A 22150-nucleotide genomic window follows, 5' to 3' on the forward strand; every position below is an offset into this window, starting at 1 on the left:
CATAGCTTTATATAGTGTAAGGTATACTCCAAGGGGAAAAAATGCCATATCTCCATACGAAATCCTCTTTGGATCAGTGCCAAGGTTAGGGTGTTACTATCCCCAACAATTACAATTAAGTACAGATGCGTTGATGAATTATGTAATCGCATTGTCTCGACAATTAACCAAAATCCATGCACAAGTGTTTTCCTCCATTCCAGATCCTGAAGCCGACACAGGGTCTCACAGCCTGTGCCCTGGGGATTAGGTCCTGGTAAAGAAGTTCGTGCGGAAGCACTCTCTAGAACCCAGATTCGAGGGGGCCATACCAGGTGTTGCTCACCACCTCGACATCTGTGAAATTGACAGGAAAAAGCAGCTGGATACACGCCTCTCATTGCAAAAAGACACAAGCTCCGGCTGAGACAGTACAGCAGAAACCATGATCCACCTGATATATATCCTTTTTACAATAAAGTTAGCTATAACCCAACAAGTGACAATAACGAAAACAAATTATGAGGTTACGTTCTGGTATAATTCTTCCAATACACACGTAGCCACTTACACCTTTGATTATTGTAGCATCGTGAAATGCCCCAATATCTACGGGCAGTGTCACCTATACATGACACATGACGCCTCAAGGTCCACCTATATCTGTGTCACAGATAGTTATTGGGGAAAGAACTGTGACTACTGGGGGGCAGTAGGATGGAGCACAGGCGCAGACTGGGGATACAGACCACAGAGTGCCTTGAATAGGAAAGAACTGAATGGAAAATCCCTGATAAGTAGAATGACATTACTTAAAACTGGTAAATGCCAACCCCCCCCTCAGAACCCCCCCCCCCCGACCCCGTGGAGGCCCAGGTCAGATGAAATACACCCCATAGAAAATCCCAGGCCTATGGACAAAGGCATATACATACTGTCCACCTGGCTAAGAGGGGGTACAAGAGAACCACAAGGTAGATTCCAACTTAAAGATATGCATAATTCAAGTGAGTGGGAGAATCTAATCTCTAAACGAACCTCTGTTCAGACCCCTGTTAATCCTCTAAAACCCCACATTCAAACCCTTGGGGACATGATGGCCATAGCAGATCCAACGTTTGAAGATACCATAGCGATAGAAACAGGATTTTCAGACACTAACATATGGTTAAAATGGATGAGATACAATGCTAATAAGCACAACCAAACCAACTGCTATGTGTGTGGGGGAGCAAAGCCACACCTGGGCACCGTACCTCTCACTTTACCCCCCGATGTGGAGCTCTGCTTCTTAAGTTTGTACACCAACACAGACACAAATCAGAGCACATGCGAAAGTTGGAAGAAGGAGTATCCTATCTTGGTGAAGGTTACTAGACTAAATGAAGGTGTCACTATATACCCAGGCAACTATACATGTCATAGAGGCAATAGAACCAATAGTATGAAAGTGGGTAACTTTACTGATGGATATTGTGGGACATACTCTGCTGTGCCATACAGTGCAGTAAGGAATCAGACACAATCTCTGGGTGACATATATTGGTTATGTGGGGATATGAGGTTAAGGAGTAAATTGCCTATAGACTGGGATGGAGAGTGCGCCTTGGCCAAGATTATTATGCCCTTACACATAATGAGCGTGAAAAACAAGCCCAACACACCTGAAGAGAGTGCTCGAAGTAAGAGGGAAATCAAAGGAAGTTTTGATCCCCATGTATACATAGATGCCATTGGTGTACCAAGGGGGGTCCCTAATGAGTTTAAAGCCCGGGATCAGGTATCAGCGGGCTTCGAGTCACTACTCCCCATTATTACTATTAACAAGAACGTTGATTGGATTAACTATATATATTACAACCAACAAAGATTTGTGAATTATACCAGAGATGCCCTCCAAGGGGTGGCAGAACAACTAGAAGCCACATCTCGGATGACCTTCCAAAATAGAATGCCACTAGATATGATCTTAGCTGAAAAGGGGGGGTGTGTAAAATGCTCCCTGATACTAGCACCTGCTGCACGTTTATCCCCGACAACAAAGGTCCAAACGGTAAAGTGACCCTAGCTATAGAGAAATTGAAGGACCTGTCAGAAGAGCTAAAAAAGAACTCTGGCTTTGACCACGGGTGGGATCAGTGGTTCAGTTGGCTGAGCGGTTGGAAAAAACTTGCAGCGCAAATTGGCTCCATAATAGGCATAGTCCTAATTATAATAACGATTCTAGCCTGCTGCATTGTCCCTTATATTAGAGGATACATTCAGAAAATGACACAGGGGACATCCCCTGTCTTTTTGAATCAAGTCCCCGAACCATTTCAGGACTCAGGGCCTTACACACCACTCCGGTCATTAGTCCCTCACGATGTGACCATGAACAGCTTGCTATGATGAGGGAAAGATACACCTGACTGCCCCTCCTGTAACATATTTGGGACGACCCGCAGGCAAGCCACGGGTCCAACCCCTATGGTATGTAAAAAGAGTTCCAGACAGGAAGGGCCAGGTGTTTTAGGACAGTGGAAAGATAAAATGGTCATTTCAAGAGGGGACTGTGATGGAAGGCACAAGGATCTGAAATGCCCTTTTCATATTCTCCATCTTAAATACCCAAACCAAGTACTTTGAACATCAATGTTTTGTATACCGTGTTTAAAGATATATTTTTCTATGCTTTAAGATGACCGATGGTTATGGAATTTGCTGAGCTCAACAGAATGACGATACCTCCCCCAGAGACAAACACCCTGTAACGGATCACCTGGCACCCCGACTGAGTACCTCCGTTAATGGATGCTCCTAGTGCTTCCTGAGGACTCCAAGCACTCTGGCAGGCACCACAATCACCGAATCCGAGAAACCTTTTAAATTCTCCCAAGCATATGAATGCTGTAGACCATTGAATAGGAACCATATGAATAGGCTTGTACTCCTAGCAGTCAACTGGAACAGCATGCAATAAATCCTTCCCCCCAATAATGAGACGACACATCACTTTGAGGGTAAAACAGGAACTCTGGACTGGCTCATCCAGCCTGGCTTTTATTTCCAACTCACACATACAGGCCACACCCAGGGGGAGGCATAAAAGAACCAATGACATAGATGTTACCTCCCACACATCCCCTCCCCTTAGTGTGACACATAATCCCATTATGCATACAGTGTAAAATATACTTTTACACAACTTTCATAACTTTAAAACCATACATCACATTCACATAAAAATACATATCCACAATCAATCCATTCAGGGGAACAACATATTAAAAAATGGCATGAATCCGACCAGGGGTTCAAAAGTTACTAAAAGTATCTTTTGTTCCTTTCTGGCTGGCAGAAAAACATCCCCACAATGCACCCTGGTTTCCTCCCTTCTGCCCTGGAGTTAATTGGAGAAGTAATCCAATTACCCAGGACTAAAGGCAGACTCCATTAACCACATGGTTGCAAAACGACATAAAACACTTTAAAATACATAAAGTCACATTTACACATAACACACAGACATTTCACCTATCCCCAGATAGCTGGGATCTGCACGCACAAAACTACCGAATAGCGCGCAGATCCTACTCACACAGTACAATTGCCATGGAGCTAAAGTCTTTCCCATAGTCTTTCATTATATGAATAGGCTCCATGGTATGGCTATCTGGGGTATCACATTCCCATAAAGTCTGGTCCATAGTCCAAAGGCAAGAGGCGGGCAATCAGCCCCCTCCAAGGACACGTGGCGAGGTCGGTTTCGCCACACTTCTCCCCTTTACCCCCCAGACTAACAGGGTACTTGACCTCCTGCCGTTTAGTGCCCTTGTTAGTCCAGCAGCCCACCCACAAGACAGAAACAGCAGAGCAGCCCACCCACAATAAACAGTTACTACACCTGGGTGAGGGAGAATCTTGTCCAGGTTCAGGTGCCTCACCACGGCTGTGTGGGGGACTGGTAGGCTGCCTTGGTAGGTTGCTGAGGGGGCAGAGACCAGCGGTACTCTGTCCTGTTGCCAGCACTACCACGGGAGTAGGTCTGGTTGGAGCCTGGTTGCTGGAGACCGACTGTCTCCCCTTTAAATACACCGCTCTGCTGCTGGAGACCGACTGTCTCCCCTTGAGTTACACCGCTCTGCTGCTGGAGACCGACTGTCTCCCCTTGAGTTACACAGCTCTGCTGCTGGAGACCGACTGTCTCCCCTTTAGTTACACAGCTCTGCTGCTGGAGACAGACTGTCTCCCCTTTAAATACACCGCTCTGCTGCTGGAGACCGACTGTCTCCCCTTGAGTTACACCGCTCTGCTGCTGGAGACCGACTGTCTCCCCTTGAGTTACACAACTCTGCTGCTGGAGACCGACTGTCTCCCCTCTAGTTACACAGCTCTGCTGCTGGAGACAGACTGTCTCCCCTTTGGCTAAACAGCCCTGTTGTGGGGGGGCAGGACCGACCGTCCCTACCCCCTGTGCTGGAAGTGCAGAGACCGTGGTCCCATCTGCACAGGTGTGGGGCTTACAGTCTCCCCCTGGTACATTAAGCTGCCGCTGGGGAGAGGTGGTAACCAGCTCCTCTCCCATTAGAACACTCTGCCGCTGGGGAATGGAGACTGGGCTCTCTATTCCCTGTACATTAATGATCCGCCGCTGGGGAGAGGTGGTAACAATCTCCTCTCCCATGCATACTTCCCGTCTCTGCGGAGGGAGACCGACTGTCTCTCCTCCCAGCACAGAGTCCTGCTGTGGGGGAAAGGGGGCTGGGCTCTCTATTCCCTGCTGGATACTCTGCCGCTGGGGAATGGAGACCGGGCTCCCAATTCCCAACAAATCACACTGCCGCTGGGGAGGGAGGACGGCTCCTTCAGCTCCCTGTAACTTGGGCGCAGAGACCACGGTCCCATCTGCGCTGGTGTGGGGCTTACGGTCTCCCCTTGGTGGGTTAGGCTGCCGCTGGAGAGAGGGTGTAACAAGCTCCTCTCTCTGAACTGTAACCTGCCGCTGAGGATCTGGGCCGACTGCCCAGCATCCCTGTAGGGCCGATAGAGAGACCTCGATCCCATCTCCACCTGCCATCTGTGGGTCTCTCCAGGACCAGTCTATGAGGTCCCCTACTTCTGCAACTGGTAGTGAAGCAGGGGGTACCTCTGCCGCGTTTTCCCAGCTATAGGCTAGCAGGTCTGGGTCTGCCACCCAGTTTTCCCGTTCTGCGTCCCTGCTCTGCGGCTGGCAGGAATTTAATAGTTCTACATAGTCCATCTCCAGCTCTCGTTCCATGGCAGCGAAACGGCGGAGGTCTTCTCCCAGTCCAATAGATCTCGGGCCCTGTATCATCTCACCTCGGTAATGAAAGATAGCCCAGTACCGTGACTCTGCTGGACTGCCGAAGTCGACATCCTCCACTAAGGCTTTCCACAACAGGCCAGGGCTTGTGTAGTTCTCCCCCTCTGGCTGGATGCCCTCTGCCCTCCACGTCTCTGGCTGGACAGTGCACCACCACAGTGCCCGGTATGAGGCGTCCAGGCTCAGTTCCCTTTCCACGATGTACTCGAGTTGTCTTACCCGCTGCCCTCCAGGTTGGTCTCCCAGAAGTGGCATCCGCCAGGCCATTTGTTCCTCCAACTGGTATGCGACACCAGGAAGGCGCTGCTGCTGTTGATACTGGACTTCCTCCAGGGCATCGTACCATAATTCTTTCCGGGCATTATCTCTCCATTCTAATTCACTCTCTTCCTCAGGTGTGTGTGTTGCCCAGGGGTCTACGAACCCCATTTTCCCAAATCTTTGTGTAGACAGGGACGCTGTAGGCACACTAGCGTCGCCCTCAATTTGTAAATCCAAACGTACTGTGTCTCCGAGCTGCTTTACCTCGCACTAGGACGCCATCCCACCGCTGCCACCAATGTAACGGATCACCTGGCACCCCGACTGAGTACCTCCGTTAATGGATGCTCCTAGTGCTTCCTGAGGACTCCAAGCACTCTGGCAGACACCACAATCACTGAATCCGAGAAACCTTTTAAATTCTCCCAAGCATATGAATGCTGTAGACCATTGAATAGGAACCATACGAATAGGCTTGTACTCCTAGCAGTCAACTGGAACAGCATGCAATAAATCCTTCCCCCCAATAATGAGACGACACATCACTTTGAGGGTAAAACAGGAACTCTGGACTGGCTCATCCAGCCTGGCTTTTATTTCCAACTCACACATACAGGCCACACCCAGGGGGAGGCATAAAAGAACCAATGGCATAGATGTTACCTCCCACACATCCCCTCCCCTTAGTGTGACACATAATCCCATTATGCATACAGTGTAAAATATACTTTTACACAACTTTCATAACTTTAAAACCATACATCACATTCACATAAAAATACATATCCACAATCAATCCATTCAGGGGAACAACATATTAAAAAATGGCATGAATCCGACCAGGGGTTCAAAAGTTACTAAAAGTATCTTTTGTTCCTTTCTGGCTGGCAGAAAAACATCCCCACAATGCACCCTGGTTTCCTCCCTTCTGCCCTGGAGTTAATTGGAGAAGTAATCCAATTACCCAGGACTAAAGGCAGACTCCATTAACCACATGGTTGCAAAACGACATAAAACACTTTAAAATACATAAAGTCACATTTACACATAACACACAGACATTTCACCTATCCCCAGATAGCTGGGATCTGCACGCACAAAACTACTGAATAGCGCGCAGATCCTACTCACACAGTACAATTGCCATGGAGCTAAAGTCTTTCCCGTAGTCTTTCATTATATGAATAGGCTCCATGGTATGGCTATCTGGGGTATCACATTCCCATAAAGTCTGGTCCATAGTCCAAAGGCAAGAGGCGGGCAATCAGCCCCCTCCAAGGACACGTGGCGAGGTCGGTTTCGCCACACACCCTTATCATAAAGAATAAGCCATGTGTCAACAAGGGAAGAAATGAGAAGACACATAGCAACTAAAAGTATCCAATGAAAAGCTTACAACACAATCCAACAAAATGTTTACAGCTTAGGTTATACAATGTATATGTGCTGAATGTGACAATTTATGGCTATAAAAGCCACGTCCAGACTGCCAGTAAAACAGAAGGATTTTCCTACTGAACTTTACGTGTCAGTGTGATTATTTCTCTCCTCATGCATGAGCTATACCTTGAACATATTGCTTAGGACTGACAATATACAACAGAGGGCAAAATAATCTATTTCAAAAGCACGCTATAGAGACACCAGATAGGAGTGGCAACTGTCAAACTACACTGGCAGGGGTCTGCAGGGCACACGCTGAAGGCCTGACACACCCGCTTTAAGGACACTAACTGCTATTAGCATACACTGGAAAACTTATTTTCTTTGTAAAAGCACGCTACAGAGACACCAGATATGAGTGGCAACTGTCAAAGTACACTGGCAGGGGTCTGCAGGGCACACGCTGAAGGCCTGAAACACCCGCTTTAAGGACACTGACTGCTATTAGCTTACACTGGAAAACCTTTTTTCTTTGTAAAAGCACGCTATAGAGACACCAGATATGAGTGGCAACTGTCAAACTACACTGGCAGGGGTCTGCAGGGCACACGCTGAAGGCCTGACACACCCGCTTTAAGGACACTGACTGCTATTAGCTTACACTGGAAAACTTTTTTTATTTGTAAAAGCACGCTATAGAGACACCAGATATGAGTGGCAACTGTCAAAGTACACTGACAGGGCTCTGCAGGGCACACGCTGAAGGCCTGACACACCCACTTTAAGGACACTAACTGCTATTAGCTTACACTGGAAAACTTATTTTCTTTGTAAAAGCACGCTACAGAGACACCAGATATGAGTGGCAACTGTCAAAGTACACTAGCAGGGGTCTGCAGGGCACACGCTGAAGGCCTGAAACACCCGCTTTAAGGACACTGACTGCTATTAGCTTACACTGGAAAACCTTTTTTCTTTGTAAAAGCACGCTATAGAGACACCAGATATGAGTGGCAACTGTCAAACTACACTGGCAGGGGTCTGCAGGGCACACGCTGAAGGCCTGACACACCCGCTTTAAGGACACTGACTGCTATTAGCTTACACTGGAAAACATTTTTCTTTGTAAAAGCACGCTACAGAGACACCAGATATGAGTGGCAACTGTCAAAGTACACTGGCAGGGGTCTGCAGGGCACACGCTGAAGGCCTGAAACACCCGCTTTAAGGACACTGACTGCTATTACCTTACACTGGAAAACTTTTTTTCTTTGTAAAAGCACGCTACAGAGACACCAGATATGAGTGACGGCTGTCAAAGTACACTGGCAGGGGTCTGCAGGGCACACGCAGAAGGAAGGCCTGACACACACGCTTTAAGGACACTGACTGCTATTAGCTTACACTGGAAAACTTTTTTTCTTTGTAAAAGCACGCTATAGAGACACCAGATATGAGTGGCAACTGTCAAAGTACACTGGCAGGGGTCTGCAGGGCACACGCTGAAGGAAGGCCTGACACACCCGCTTTAAGGACACTGACTGCTATTAGCTTACACTGGAAAACTTTTTTATTTGTAAAAGCACGCTATAGAGACACCAGATATGAGTGGCAACTGTCAAAGTACACTGGCAGGGGTCTGCAGGTCACACACTGAAGGAAGGCCTGACACACGCGCTTTAAGGACACTGACTGCTATTAGCTTACACTGGAAAACTTTTTTTTCTTTGTAAAAGCACGCTATAGAGACACCAGATATGAGTGGCAACTGTCAAACTACACTGGCAGGGGTCTGCAGGGCACACGCTGAAGGCCTGACACACCCGCTTTAAGGACACTGACTGCTATTAGCTTACACTGGAAAACTTTTTTTATTTGTAAAAGCACGCTATAGAGACACCAGATATGAGTGGCAACTGTCAAAGTACACTGGCAGGGGTCTGCAGGGCACACGCTGAAGGAAGGCCTGACACACCCGCTTTAAGGACACTGACTGCTATTAGCTTACACTGGAAAACTTTTTTTTCTTTGTAAAAGCACACTATAGAGACACCAGATATGAGTGGCAACTGTCAAACTACACTGGCAGGGGTCTGCAGGGCACACGCTGAAGGCCTGACACATCCGCTTTAAGGACACTGACTGCTATTAGCTTACACTGGAAAACTTTTTTTCTTTGTAAAAGCACGCTACAGAGACACCAGATATGAGTGGCAACTGTCAAAGTACACTGGCAGGGGTCTGCAGGGCACACGCTGAAGGAAGGCCTGAACCACCCGCTTTAAGGACACTGACTGCTATAAGCTTACAATGGAAAACTTTTTTTATTTGTAAAAGCACGCTATAGAGACACCAGATACAAGTGGCAACTGTCAAAGTACACTGGCAGGGGTCTGCAGGGCACACGCTGAAGGAAGGCCTGACACACCCGCTTTAAGGACACTGACTGCTATTAGCTTACACTTGAAAACTTTTTTTTCTTTGTAAAAGCACGCTATAGAGACACCAGATATGAGTGGCAACTGTCAAACTACACTGGCAGGGGTCTGCAGGGCACACGCTGAAGGCCTGACACATCCGCTTTAAGGACACTGACTGCTATTAGCTTACACTGGAAAACTTTTTTTCTTTGTAAAAGCACGCTATAGAGACACCAGATATGAGTGGCAACTGTCAAACTACACTGGCAGGGGTCTGCAGGGCACACGCTGAAGGCCTGACACATCCGCTTTAAGGACACTGACTGCTATTAGCTTACACTGGAAAACTTTTTTTCTTTGTAAAAGCACGCTACAGAGACACCAGATATGAGTGGCAACTGTCAAAGTACACTGGCAGGGGTCTGCAGGGCACACGCTGAAGGAAGGCCTGAAACACCCGCTTTAAGGACACTGACTGCTATTAGCTTACACTGGAAAACTTTCTTTATTTGTAAAAGCACGCTATAGAGACACCAGATATGAGTGGCAACTGTCAAAGTACACTGGCAGGGGTCTGCAGGGCACACGCTGAAGGAAGGCCTGACACACCCGCTTTAAGGACACTGACTGCTATTAGCTTACACTGGAAAACTTTTTTTTCTTTGTAAAAGCACGCTATAGAGACACCAGATATGAGTGCCAACTGTCAAACTACACTGGCAGGGGTCTGCAGGGCACACGCTGAAGGCCTGACACATCCGCTTTAAGGACACTGACTGCTATTAGCTTACACTGGAAAACTTTTTTTCTTTGTAAAAGCACGCTACAGAGACACCAAATATGAGTGGCAACTGTCAAAGTACACTGGCAGGGGTCTGCAGGGCACACGCTGAAGGAAGGCCTGACACACCCGCTTTAAGGACACTGACTGCTATTAGCTTACACTGGAAAACTTTTTTTATTTGTAAAAGCACGCTATAGAGACACCAGATACAAGTGGCAACTGTCAAAGTACACTGGCAGGGGTCTGCAGGGCACACGCTGAAGGAAGGCCTGACACACCCGCTTTAAGGACACTGACTGCTATTAGCTTACACTTGAAAACTTTTTTTTCTTTGTAAAAGCACGCTATAGAGACACCAGATATGAGTGGCAACTGTCAAACTACACTGGCAGGGGTCTGCAGGGCACACGCTGAAGGCCTGACACATCCGCTTTAAGGACACTGACTGCTATTAGCTTACACTGGAAAACTTTTTTTCTTTGTAAAAGCACGCTACAGAGACACCAGATATGAGTGGCAACTGTCTAAGTACACTGGCAGGGGTCTGCAGGGCACACGCTGAAGGAAGGCCTGACACACCCGCTTTAAGGACACTGACTGCTATTAGCTTACACTGGAAAACTTTTTTTCTTTGTAAAAGCACGCTATAGAGACACCAGATATGAGTGGCAACTGTCAAAGTACACTGGCAGGGGTCTGCATGGCACACGCTGAAGGAATCCCTGACACACCCGCTTTAAGGACACTGACTGCTATTAGCTTACACTAGAAAACTTTTTTCTTTGTAAAAGCACGCTATAGAGACACCAGATATGAGTGGCAACTGTCAAAGTACACTGGCAGGGGTCTGCAGGGCACACGCTGAAGGAAGGCCTGACACACCCGCTTTAAGGACACTGACTGCTATTAGCTTACACTGGAAAACTTTTTTTCTTTGTAAAAGCACGCTACAGAGACACCAGATATGAGTGGCAACTGTCAAAGTACACTGGCAGGGGTCTGCAGGGCACACGCTGAAGGAAGGCCTGAACCACCCGCTTTAAGGACACTGACTGCTATTAGCTTACACTGGAAAACTTTTTTTATTTGTAAAAGCACGCTATAGAGACACCAGATACAAGTGGCAACTGTCAAAGTACACTGGCAGGGGTCTGCAGGGCACACGCTGAAGGAAGGCCTGACACACCCGCTTTAAGGACACTGACTGCTATTAGCTTACACTGGAAAACTTTTTTTCTTTGTAAAAGCACGCTACAGAGACACCAGATATGAGTGGCAACTGTCAAAGTACACTGGCAGGGGTCTGCAGGGCACACGCTGAAGGCCTGAAACACCCGCTTTAAGGACACTGACTGCTATTAGCTTACACTGGAAAACTTTTTTTCTTTGTAAAAGCACGCTACAGAGACACCAGATATGAGTGGCGGCTGTCAAAGTACACTGGCAGGGGTCTGCAGGGCACACGCTGAAGGAAGGCCTGACCCACACGCTTTAAGGACACTGACTGCTATTAGCTTACACTGGAAAACTTTTTTTCTTTGTAAAAGCACGCTATAGAGACACCAGATATGAGTGGCAACTGTCAAAGTACACTGGCAGGGGTCTGCAGGGCACACGCTGAAGGAAGGCCTGACACACCCGCTTTAAGGACACTGACTGCTATTAGCTTACACTGGAAAACTTTTTTTATTTGTAAAAGCACGCTATAGAGACACCAGATATGAGTGGCAATTGTCAAAGTACACTGGCAGGGGTCTGGAGGGCACACACTGAAGGAAGGCCTGACACACCCGCTTTAAGGACACTGACTGCTATTAGCTTACACTGGAAAACTTTTTTTTCTTTGTAAAAGCACGCTATAGAGACACCAGATATGATTGGCAACTGTCAAACTACACTGGCAGGGGTCTGCAGGGCACACGCTGAAGGCCTGACACACCCGCTTTAAGGACACTGACTGCTATTAGCTTACACTGGAAAACTTTTTTTATTTGTAAAAGCACGCTATAGAGACACCAGATATGAGTGGCAACTGTCAAAGTACACTGGCAGGGGTCTGCAGGGCACACGCTGAAGGAAGGCCTGACACACCCGCTTTAAGGACACTGACTGCTATTAGCTTACACTGGAAAACTTTTTTTTCTTTGTAAAAGCACGCTATAGAGACACCAGATATGAGTGGCAACTGTCAAACTACACTGGCAGGGGTCTGCAGGGCACACGCTGAAGGCCTGACACACCCGCTTTAAGGACACTGACTGCTATTAGCTTACACTGGAAAACTTTCTTTATTTGTAAAAGCACGCTATAGAGACACCAGATATGAGTGGCAACTGTCAAAGTACACTGGCAGGGGTCTGCAGGGCACACGCTGAAGGAAGGCCTGACACACCCGCTTTAAGGACACTGACTGCTATTAGCTTACACTGGAAAACTTTTTTTTCTTTGTAAAAGCACACTATAGAGACACCAGATATGAGTGGCAACTGTCAAACTACACTGGCAGGGGTCTGCAGGGCACACGCTGAAGGCCTGACACATCCGCTTTAAGGACACTGACTGCTATTAGCTTACACTGGAAAACTTTTTTTCTTTGTAAAAGCACGCTACAGAGACACCAGATATGAGTGGCAACTGTCAAAGTACACTGGCAGGGGTCTGCAGGGCACACGCTGAAGGCCTGACACATCCGCTTTAAGGACACTGACTGCTATTACCTTACACTGGAAAACTTTTTTTCTTTGTAAAAGCACGCTACAGAGACACCAGATATGAGTGGCAACTGTCAAACTACACTGGCAGGGTCTGCAGGGCACACGCTGAAGGAAGGCCTGAAACACCTGCTTTAACCCCTTAAGGACACAGGACATGTCTGACACGTCATGATTCCCTTTTATTCCAGAAGTTTGGTCCTTAAGGGGTTAAGGACACTGACTGCTATTAGCTTACACTGGAAAACTTTTTTTATTTGTAAACGCACGCTATATAGACACCAGATATGAGTGGCAACTGTCAAAGTACACTGGCAGGGGTCTGCAGGGCACACGCTGAAAGAAGGCCTGAAACACCCGCTTTAAGGACACTGACTGCTATTAGCTTACACTGGAAAACTTTCTTTATTTGTAAAAGCACGCTATAGAGACACCAGATATGAGTGGCAACTGTCAAAGTACACTGGCAGGGGTCTGCAGGGCACACGCTGAAGGAGGGCCTGACACACCCGCTTTAAGGACACTGACTGCTATTAGCTTACACTGGAAAACTTTTTTTCTTTGTAAAAGCACGCTATAGAGACACCAGATATGAGTGCCAACTGTCAAACTACACTGGCAGGGGTCTGCAGGGCACACGCTGAAGGCCTGACACATCCGCTTTAAGGACACTGACTGCTATTAGCTTACACTGGAAAACTTTTTTTCTTTGTAAAAGCACGCTATAGAGACACCAGATACAAGTGGCAACTGTCAAAGTACACTGGCAGGGGTCTGCAGGGCACACGCTGAAGGAATCCCTGACACACCCGGTTTAAGGACACTGACTGCTATTAGCTTACACTAGAAAACTTTTTTCTTTGTAAAAGCACGCTATAGAGACACCAGATATGAGTGGCAACTGTCAAAGTACACTGGCAGGGGTCTGCAGGGCACACGCTGAAGGAGGGCCTGACACACCCGCTTTAAGGACACTGACTGCTATTAGCTTACACTGGAAAACTTTTTTTATTTGTAAACGCACGCTATATAGACACCAGATATGAGTGGCAACTGTCAAAGTACACTGGCAGGGGTCTGCAGGGCACACGCTGAAGGAAGGCCTGAAACACCCGCTTTAAGGACACTGACTGCTATTAGCTTACACTGGAAAACTTTCTTTATTTGTAAAAGCACGCTATAGAGACACCAGATATGAGTGGCAACTGTCAAAGTACACTGGCAGGGGTCTGCAGGGCACACGCTGAAGGAGGGCCTGACACACCCGCTTTAAGGACACTGACTGCTATTAGCTTACACTGGAAAACTTTTTTTCTTTGTAAAAGCACGCTATAGAGACACCAGATATGAGTGCCAACTGTCAAACTACACTGGCAGGGGTCTGCAGGGCACACGCTGAAGGCCTGACACATCCGCTTTAAGGACACTGACTGCTATTAGCTTACACTGGAAAACTTTTTTTCTTTGTAAAAGCACGCTATAGAGACACCAGATACAAGTGGCAACTGTCAAAGTACACTGGCAGGGGTCTGCAGGGCACACGCTGAAGGAAGGCCTGACACACCCGCTTTAAGGACACTGACTGCTATTAGCTTACACTTGAAAACTTTTTTTTCTTTGTAAAAGCACGCTATAGAGACACCAGATATGAGTGGCAACTGTCAAACTACACTGGCAGGGGTCTGCAGGGCACACGCTGAAGGAAGGCCTGACACATCCGCTTTAAGGACACTGAATGCTATTAGCTTACACTGGAAAACTTTTTTTCTTTGTAAAAGCACGCTACAGAGACACCAGATATGAGTGGCAACTGTCAAAGTACACTAGCAGGGGTCTGCAGGGCACACGCTGAAGGAAGGCCTGACACACCCGCTTTAAGGACACTGACTGCTATTAGCTTACACTGGAAAACTTTTTTTCTTTGTAAAAGCACGCTATAGAGACACCAGATATGAGTGGCAACTGTCAAAGTACACTGGCAGGGGTCTGCATGGCACACGCTGAAGGAATCCCTGACACACCCGCTTTAAGGACACTGACTGCTATTAGCTTACACTAGAAAACTTTTTTCTTTGTAAAAGCACGCTATAGAGACACCAGATATGAGTGGCAACTGTCAAAGTACACTGGCAGGGGTCTGCAGGGCACACGCTGAAGGAAGGCCTGACACACCCGCTTTAAGGACACTGACTGCTATTAGCTTACACTGGAAAACTTTTTTTCTTTGTAAAAGCACGCTACAGAGACACCAGATATGAGTGGCAACTGTCAAAGTACACTGGCAGGGGTCTGCAGGGCACACGCTGAAGGAAGGCCTGAACCACCCGCTTTAAGGACACTGACTGCTATTAGCTTACACTGGAAAACTTTTTTTATTTGTAAAAGCACGCTATAGAGACACCAGATACAAGTGGCAACTGTCAAAGTACACTGGCAGGGGTCTGCAGGGCACACGCTGAAGGAAGGCCTGACACACCCGCTTTAAGGACACTGACTGCTATTAGCTTACACTGGAAAACTTTTTTTCTTTGTAAAAGCACGCTACAGAGACACCAGATATGAGTGGCAACTGTCAAAGTACACTGGCAGGGGTCTGCAGGGCACACGCTGAAGGCCTGAAACACCCGCTTTAAGGACACTGACTGCTATTAGCTTACACTGGAAAACTTTTTTTCTTTGTAAAAGCACGCTACAGAGACACCAGATATGAGTGGCGGCTGTCAAAGTACACTGGCAGGGGTCTGCAGGGCACACACTGAAGGAAGGCCTGACACACCCGCTTTAAGGACACTGACTGCTATTAGCTTACACTGGAAAACTTTTTTTTCTTTGTAAAAGCACGCTATAGAGACACCAGATATGATTGGCAACTGTCAAACTACACTGGCAGGGGTCTGCAGGGCACACGCTGAAGGCCTGACACACCCGCTTTAAGGACACTGACTGCTATTAGCTTACACTGGAAAACTTTTTTTCTTTGTAAAAGCACGCTACAGAGACACCAGATATGAGTGGCAACTGTCAAAGTACACTGGCAGGGGTCTGCAGGGCACACGCTGAAGGAAGGCCTGAACCACCCGCTTTAAGGACACTGACTGCTATTAGCTTACACTGGAAAACTTTTTTTATTTGTAAAAGCACGCTATAGAGACACCAGATACAAGTGGCAACTGTCAAAGTACACTGGCAGGGGTCTGCAGGGCACACGCTGAAGGAAGGCCTGACACACCCGCTTTAAGGACACTGACTGCTATTAGCTTACACTGGAAAACTTTTTTTCTTTGTAAAAGCACGCTACAGAGACACCAGATATGAGTGGCAACTGTCAAAGTACACTGGCAGGGGTCTGCAGGGCAGACGCTGAAGGCCTGAAACACCCGCTTTAAGGACACTGACTGCTATTAGCTTACACTGGAAAACTTTTTTTCTTTGTAAAAGCACGCTACAGAGACACCAGATATGAGTGGCGGCTGTCAAAGTACACTGGCAGGGGTCTGCAGGGCACACGCTGAAGGAAGGCCTGACACACACGCTTTAAGGACACTGACTGCTATTAGCTTACACTGGAAAACTTTTTTTCTTTGTAAAAGCACGCTATAGAGACACCAGATATGAGTGGCAACTGTCAAACTACACTGGCAGGGGTCTGCAGGGCAGACGCTGAAGGCCTGACACACCCGCTTTAAGGACACTGACTGCTATTAGCTTACACTGGAAAACTTTTTTTATTTGTAAAAGCACGCTATAGAGACACCAGATATGAGTGGCAACTGTCAAAGTACACTGGCAGGGGTCTGCAGGGCACACGCTGAAGGAAGGCCTGACACACCCGCTTTAAGGACACTGACTGCTATTAGCTTACACTGGAAAACTTTTTTTTCTTTGTAAAAGCATGCTATAGAGACACCAGATATGAGTGGCAACTGTCAAACTACACTGGCAGGGGTCTGCAGGGCACACGCTGAAGGCCTGACACACCCGCTTTAAGGACACTGACTGCTATTAGCTTACACTGGAAAACTTTCTTTATTTGTAAAAGCACGCTATAGAGACACCAGATATGAGTGGCAACTGTCAAAGTACACTGGCAGGGGTCTGCAGGGCACACGCTGAAGGCCTGACACACCCGCTTTAAGGACACTGACTGCTATTAGCTTACACTGGAAAACTTTTTTTTCTTTGTAAAAGCACACTATAGAGACACCAGATAGGAGTGGCAACTGTCAAACTACACTGGCAGGGGTCTGCAGGGCACACGCTGAAGGCCTGACACATCCGCTTTAAGGACACTGACTGCTATTAGCTTACACTGGAAAACTTTTTTTCTTTGTAAAAGCACGCTACAGAGACACCAGATATGAGTGGCAACTGTCAAAGTACACTGGCAGGGGTCTGCAGGGCACACGCTGAAGGAAGGCCTGAACCACCGCTTTAAGGACACTGACTGCTATTAGCTTACACTGGAAAACTTTTTTTATTTGTAAAAGCACGCTATAGAGACACCAGATACAAGTGGCAACTGTCAAAGTACACTGGCAGGGGTCTGCAGGGCACACGCTGAAGGAAGGCCTGACACACCCGCTTTAAGGACACTGACTGCTATTAGCTTACACTGGAGAACTTTTTTTTCTTTGTAAAAGCACGCTATAGAGACACCAGATATGAGTGGCAACTGTCAAACTACACTGGCAGGGGTCTGCAGGGCACACGCTGAAGGCCTGACACATCCGCTTTAAGGACACTGACTGCTATTACCTTACACTGGAAAACTTTTTTTCTTTGTAAAAGCACGCTACAGAGACACCAGATATGAGTGGCAACTGTCAAACTACACTGGCAGGGTCTGCAGAGCACACGCTGAAGGAAGGCCTGAAACACCTGCTTTAACCCCTTAAGGACACATGACATGTCTGACACATCATGATTCCCTTTTATTCCAGAAGTTTGGTCCTTAAGGGGTTAAGGACACTGACTGCTATTAGCTTACACTGGAAAACTTTTTTTATTTGTAAACGCACGCTATATAGACACCAGATATGAGTGGCAACTGTCAAAGTACACTGGCAGGGGCCTGCAGGGCACACGCTGAAGGAAGGCCTGAAACACCCGCTTTAAGGACACTGACTGCTATTAGCTTACACTGGAAAACTTTCTTTATTTGTAAAAGCACGCTATAGAGACACCAGATATGAGTGGCAACTGTCAAAGTACACTGGCAGGGGTCTGCAGGGCACACGCTGAAGGAGGGCCTGACACACCCGCTTTAAGGACACTGACTGCTATTAGCTTACACTGGAAAACTTTTTTTTCTTTGTAAAAGCACGCTATAGAGACACCAGATATGAGTGCCAACTGTCAAACTACACTGGCAGGGGTCTGCAGGGCACACGCTGAAGGCCTGACACATCCGCTTTAAGGACACTGACTGCTATTAGCTTACACTGGAAAACTTTTTTTCTTTGTAAAAGCACGCTACAGAGACACCAGATATGAGTGGCAACTGTCAAAGTACACTGGCAGGGGTCTGCAGGGCACACGCTGAAGGAAGGCCTGACACACCCGCTTTAAGGACACTGACTGCTATTAGCTTACACTGGAAAACTTTTTTTATTTGTAAAAGCACGCTATAGAGACACCAGATACAAGTGGCAACTGTCAAAGTACACTGGCAGGGGTCTGCAGGGCACACGCTGAAGGAAGGCCTGACACACCCGCTTTAAGGACACTGACTGCTATTAGCTTACACTTGAAAACTTTTTTTTCTTTGTAAAAGCACGCTATAGAGACACCAGATATGAGTGGCAACTGTCAAACTACACTGGCAGGGGTCTGCAGGGCACACGCTGAAGGCCTGACACATCCGCTTTAAGGACACTGACTGCTATTAGCTTACACTGGAAAACTTTTTTTCTTTGTAAAAGCACGCTATAGAGACACCAGATATGAGTGGCAACTGTCAAAGTACACTGGCAGGGGTCTGCATGGCACACGCTGAAGGAATCCCTGACACACCCGCTTTAAGGACACTGACTGCTATTAGCTTACACTGGAAAACTTTTTTTCTTTGTAAAAGCACGCTACAGAGACACCAGATATGAGTGGCAACTGTCAAAGTACACTGGCAGGGGTCTGCAGGGCACACGCTGAAGGAAGGCCTGAACCACCCGCTTTAAGGACACTGACTGCTATTAGCTTACACTGGAAAACTTTTTTTATTTGTAAAAGCACGCTATAGAGACACCAGATACAAGTGGCAACTGTCAAAGTACACTGGCAGGGGTCTGCAGGGCACACGCTGAAGGAAGGCCTGACACACCCGCTTTAAGGACACTGACTGCTATTAGCTTACACTGGAGAACTTTTTTTTCTTTGTAAAAGCACGCTATAGAGACACCAGATATGAGTGGCAACTGTCAAACTACACTGGCAGGGGTCTGCAGGGCACACGCTGAAGGCCTGACACATCCGCTTTAAGGACACTGACTGCTATTACCTTACACTGGAAAACATTTTTTCTTTGTAAAAGCACGCTACAGAGACACCAGATATGAGTGGCAACTGTCAAAGTACACTGGCAGGGGTCTGCAGGGCACACGCTGAAGGAAGGCCTGACACACCCGCTTTAAGGACACTGACTGCTATTAGCTTACACTGGAAAACTTTTTTTTCTTTGTAAAAGCACGCTATAGAGACACCAGATATGAGTGGCAACTGTCAAAGTACACTGGCAGGGGTCTGCAGGGCACACGCTGAAGGAAGGCCTGACACACCCGCTTTAAGGACACTGACTGCTATTAGCTTACACTGGAAAACTTTTTTTATTTGTAAAAGCACGCTATAGAGACACCAGATATGAGTGGCAACTGTCAAAGTACACTGGCAGGGGTCTGCAGGGCACACACTGAAGGAAGGCCTGACACACCCGCTTTAAGGACACTGACTGCTATTAGCTTACACTGGAAAACTTTTTTTTCTTTGTAAAAGCACGCTATAGAGACACCAGATATGATTGGCAACTGTCAAACTACACTGGCAGGGGTCTGCAGGGCACACGCTGAAGGCCTGACACACCCGCTTTAAGGACACTGACTGCTATTAGCTTACACTGGAAAACTTTTTTATTTGTAAAAGCACGCTATAGAGACACCAGATATGAGTGGCAACTGTCAAAGTACACTGGCAGGGGTCTGCAGGGCACACGCTGAAGGAAGGCCTGACACACCCGCTTTAAGGACACTGACTGCTATTAGCTTACACTGGAAAACTTTTTTTTCTTTGTAGAAGCACGCTATAGAGACACCAGATATGAGTGGCAACTGTCAAACTACACTGGCAGGGGTCTGCAGGGCACACGCTGAAGGCCTGACACACCCGCTTTAAGGACACTGACTGCTATTAGCTTACACTGGAAAACTTTCTTTATTTGTAAAAGCACGCTATAGAGACACCAGATATGAGTGGCAACTGTCAAAGTACACTGGCAGGGGTCTGCAGGGCACACGCTGAAGGAAGGCCTGACACACCCGCTTTAAGGACACTGACTGCTATTAGCTTACACTGGAAAACTTTTTTTCTTTGTAAAAGCACGCTATAGAGACACCAGATATGAGTGGCAACTGTCAAACTACACTGGCAGGGGTCTGCAGGGCACACGCTGAAGGCCTGAAACACCCGCTTTAAGGACACTGACTGCTATTAGCTTACACTGGAAAACTTTCTTTATTTGTAAAAGCACGCTATAGAGACACCAGATATGAGTGGCAACTGTCAAAGTACACTGGCAGGGGTCTGCAGGGCACACGCTGAAGGAAGGCCTGACACACCCGCTTTAAGGACACTGACTGCTATTAACTTACACTGGAAAACTTTTTTTTCTTTGTAAAAGCACACTATAGAGACACCAGATATGAGTGGCAACTGTCAAACTACACTGGCAGGGGTCTGCAGGGCACACGCTGAAGGCCTGACACACCCGCTTTAAGGACACTGACTGCTATTAGCTTACACTGGAAAACTTTCTTTATTTGTAAAAGCACGCTATAGAGACACCAGATATGAGTGGCAACTGTCAAAGTACACTGGCAGGGGTCTGCAGGGCACACGCTGAAGGAAGGCCTGACACACCCGCTTTAAGGACACTGACTGCTATTAGCTTACACTGGAAAACTTTTTTTTCTTTGTAAAAGCACACTATAGAGACACCAGATATGAGTGGCAACTGTCAAACTACACTGGCAGGGGTCTGCAGGGCACACGCTGAAGGCCTGACACATCCGCTTTAAGGACACTGACTGCTATTAGCTTACACTGGAGAACTTTTTTTTCTTTGTAAAAGCACGCTATAGAGACACCAGATATGAGTGGCAACTGTCAAAGTACACTGGCAGGGGTCTGCAGGGCACACGCTGAAGGAAGGCCTGAACCACCGCTTTAAGGACACTGACTGCTATTAGCTTACACTGGAAAACTTTTTTTATTTGTAAAAGCACCCTATAGAGACACCAGATACAAGTGGCAACTGTCAAAGTACACTAGCAGGGGTCTGCAGGGCACACGCTGAAGGAAGGCCTGACACACCCGCTTTAAGGACACTGACTGCTATTAGCTTACACTGGAGAACTTTTTTTTCTTTGTAAAAGCACGCTATAGAGACACCAGATATGAGTGGCATTTGTCAAACTACACTGGCAGGGGTCTGCAGGGCACACGCTGAAGGCCTGACACATCCGCTTTAAGGACACTGACTGCTATTACCTTACACTGGAAAACTTTTTTTCTTTGTAAAAGCACGCTACAGAGACACCAGATATGAGTGGCAACTGCCAAACTACACTGGCAGGGTCTGCAGGGCACACGCTGAAGGAAGGCCTGAAACACCTGCTTTAACCCCTTAAGGACACATGACATGTCTGACACGTCATGATTCCCTTTTATTCCAGAAGTTTGGTCCTTAAGGGGTTAAGGACACTGACTGCTATTAGCTTACACTGGAAAACTTTTTTTTATTTGTAAACGCACGCTATATAGACACCAGATATGAGTGGCAACTGTCAAAGTACACTGGCAGGGGTCTGCAGGGCACACGCTGAAGGAAGGCCTGAAACACCCGCTTTAAGGACACTGACTGCTATTAGCTTACACTGGAAAACTTTCTTTATTTGTAAAAGCACGCTATAGAGACACCAGATATGAGTGGCAACTGTCAAAGTACACTGGCAGGGGTCTGCAGGGCACACGCTGAAGGAGGGCCTGACACACCCGCTTTAAGGACACTGACTGCTATTAG

The sequence above is a fragment of the Pelobates fuscus genome, chromosome 5 (assembly GCF_036172605.1).
Source record: "Pelobates fuscus isolate aPelFus1 chromosome 5, aPelFus1.pri, whole genome shotgun sequence".
In the NCBI taxonomy this organism is placed as follows: Eukaryota; Metazoa; Chordata; class Amphibia; order Anura; family Pelobatidae; genus Pelobates; species Pelobates fuscus.